This window comes from Sorex fumeus, unplaced genomic scaffold (genome assembly GCF_029834395.1).
Source record: "Sorex fumeus unplaced genomic scaffold, SorFum_2.1 ptg000013l, whole genome shotgun sequence".
NCBI lineage: Eukaryota > Metazoa > Chordata > Mammalia > Eulipotyphla > Soricidae > Sorex > Sorex fumeus.
This window is the reverse complement of record NW_026606070.1, coordinates 14,957,701-14,961,019: the sequence shown is the minus strand read 5'-3', so window position 1 is coordinate 14,961,019 and position 3,319 is coordinate 14,957,701. Positions and strand designations below refer to the sequence as shown.

At 37.2% G+C, this 3,319-nt stretch overlaps 1 pseudogene; it reads right to left on the bottom strand.

The window, feature by feature from the left end:
• Window positions 1-1,640: 1,640 nt before the first annotated feature.
• Window positions 1,641-1,741, bottom strand: LOC130020886 (uncharacterized; annotated as a pseudogene).
• Window positions 1,742-3,319: the final 1,578 nt, after the last annotated feature.

The window sequence follows — 3,319 nt, the reverse complement described above, 5'->3', positions numbered from 1 at the left end:
CACGGCAGTTGGTGGGTGTAACTGTCTAGCTACTAGAAGGTGGGAGAGCTGGGTGGAGGAGGCGCTCAGTCCCAAACCGAACAGGCTTGGAGATATCAGCCCCGGGTCCTGCACACCTGGGTTCCTCTGCCGGTTCCTTGTCCAAGCATGTGGAGAGTGGTCTCAGCATGGCTTTGGCTGGGTCCCAGAGGTCTTCAGCTGTTGGGGCTCTGCTCGAAGCGAAGAAGGAAACTCAACCTCCCCTCCTCCAAAGGGCCCTGGTGAGGACAGCCAGGCACTGGGACAGGAGGCTAATTTACCTACGCATAGTATAAGATGCAGTGTTGAGTTTAGTCACTGAGGCTGGGGTGATAGCTCAAAGCACTGGGTACCTGGCATGCACAAGGCCTGGGATCAATCCTTGGCAATGCATGACCTTCCTAGCATCACCGAGTATAGCCCTTGTGACCATTAAACTTCTCTGGGGAAGCGCCTTCACTCCCCTCCAAAAAAGAAATAGATTCTGCATCCTATTTGAATTCAAGATCCAAGTGTTTCTTTCCCGCCTGACTTAGTTAATATTTATTAATCTAAGATTTAGATTTATATCATCCTAATAACCTAACACACAGAAATTATTGTGAAAATCATAGAAGTTTAAAATGCCTAGTAAGCATTATAAAACTTCTGAACAAGCCCTTGCAGATGTATTTTCTGTATCTGACAAAACAAAGTACCCCAGTTGCTTAAACAACAGAAATTTATTGCCTCACAGTTTGTGAGCTCAAAAGTCTTAAAGGTTTTGTTTGTTCTACTGGAGACTCCAGAAGAAAGTAGTTGTTCCAATCTTCTGCCCTTGATTTATAGATAGCCATTTCCTCCTTGCATCTCTTCCCATACCCTACCCTCTATATCTGACTTAAAATTTCCCCTTTTCCTAAGAATATCAGTCATATTGAATTAGAGTCCATCTTAAATATCTCATTTTAATGGAATTATCTCTGTAAAGACTGTATGTCTGAATAAGATCACAACTTGGGGCAAAGAGGATTAAAATACCAACATATAAGAAGACAAATATTTTAGTAGCAATTGTGTTTTGGGGTAGAGGGCACAGTGCTTACACATTTAGACACTGAAGATCTCTTTAGGCTTATATTAACATATCCTTATCAAAACAGGAAGTATCAGCTCAATATTTGGAGATGAGGAAGCCTTAACTAAAAAATGCTCTATTTTTCTTGAAAGGTGAGACAAATGTGTGAAGGATTGATGAAACAGATAAATCAAATGGAATTAAATTTTATTATTTGTATCATTTATATTTTGAAAATATATAAATATATATATAAACTTATTTTTCCTTTAATATTTCCTTAATTTTTTTGGCTTTTTGGGTCACACCCGACAATGCACAGGGGTTACTCCCGGCTCTGCGCTCAGGAATTAGTTCTGGTCATGCTTGGGGGACTATATGGGATGCTGAGAATTGAACCCGAGTCGGCCACATGCAAGGAAAACACCATGCCTGCTGTGCTATCACTCCAGCCCCATTATTTCCTTAAATTTTTAAAAATTTTATTTACTACCTATTAGAAGCAAATAGAGAAACATCAATTAAGTGAAAATTATTTTTTATTTATTGAATTCTATAAACAATGTAAAACAAAAGATATTTCATATTTTATCCCCACTTGCGCAGGGGCCATACTAATTTTCTCTGTAGCATTCCAATTTTAGTATATGTGCTGCCGGAGTGAGCTGGAACGATAGCACATCAGGTAGGGCATTTGCCTTACACGAGGTTGACCTGGGTTTGATTCCTCTGTCCCTCTCAAAGAGCCTGGCAAGCTACCGAGAGTATCCTGCCCACACGACAGAGCCTGGCAAGCTCCCCATGGCATATTCGATATGCCAAAAACAGTAACAACAAGTCTCACAATGGAGACATTACTGGTGCCCACTCGAGCAAATCAATGAACAATGGGAGGACAGTGCTACAGTGCTATCCCCACTTAATGTGGAAGAGGCACTTCTGACTGATTTCTGAGTGATTAAAAAGAGCCATTTCTACTTTGTATATATGGTCTGTAATTCATATAAAGAATCATTTCTAGAAAGGATAGATATATAAAATTTCCCTTCTGTCAAATGTACATAGGAAAGAACTCTTGTTCATTTCAAGAGAAGTTCTAGATTGGGAGTGGGTGGAGGTAGAGGTGGGTGTTGTATTACAACAATTTACACAAGCATTTAAGGAGAAAACACCTTTACTAAGGGGAAATTATATATTTTAATAAATATCTAAACAAAGTCATTTTTCCTTTAACCTCACTCAACACCTTGACTCCCGTATATAGTTTGTATTTAAACATAACTGTTGAAACAACTGTTGGCAGGCTATCGAATGTTGCCTGCCCACACGGCAGAGTCTGGCAAACTCCCCGTGGCGTACCCAACATGCCAAATACCAGTAACAATGATGGGTCTCATTCTCCTAAAGAGCCTTGAATATAATCTCAGGGCTAGGATGAAAGAGACGTTACTGGGGCCTGCTCGAGGCAATCGACGAATAACAGGATGATTTGTGATTTGTGATTTGTTTGTTGAAACAACTAAGGAAACATTATACATTTTGTTTATATAACAAATGTCTCTACACTAATGCCAGTAAAGAATCAAAATTTCACATGCTATTAATAAATAGAAATATATAATCTTAAAATAAGTATTTGTTATTAAATTCTATTTTAGCTCCTATGACATAAAAGACTTTGGGTAATTAAAAATGTACAAAGTTTTTTTCAATGAGTGAACAGAATGCTCACTTTTCAAATGCTTACTAGAATACTCATTTATTATTAGATAATCACATTATCTATGAACTAGTATACTATTATGAAATACACTTGGATTAGTTGTATGACTACATTACAAATGGTAAATAAGTCATTAAAAAGTGAAAACGAAACAGCTAAGAAAACAATATCATACAAAATATTCAACTGAACTCACAAAATTTTTAAAGTACAAAAAATAGAAACAAAAAATAATAAAATCATACTAAAGACAATAATCAATACAGTATGAACTAACTATATCAGTAATCACTATGAACATCCATCTTAACCATGTCACTAACATCTAAAGAAAGTAAATCTGTGTTAATTTCAGAAAGAGCATACTTCAAAACAAATTTACTAGGAATAAAGTTACCACATGATGATAAAGGAGTCAACACACCAAGACGTAATTAGCTTTATTATTTTTTAGTGCGATATCATTGGTTAACAAAAGTGCCTGCGTATTTTTAGAAGTACTAGGCTACCACACCTTGCCC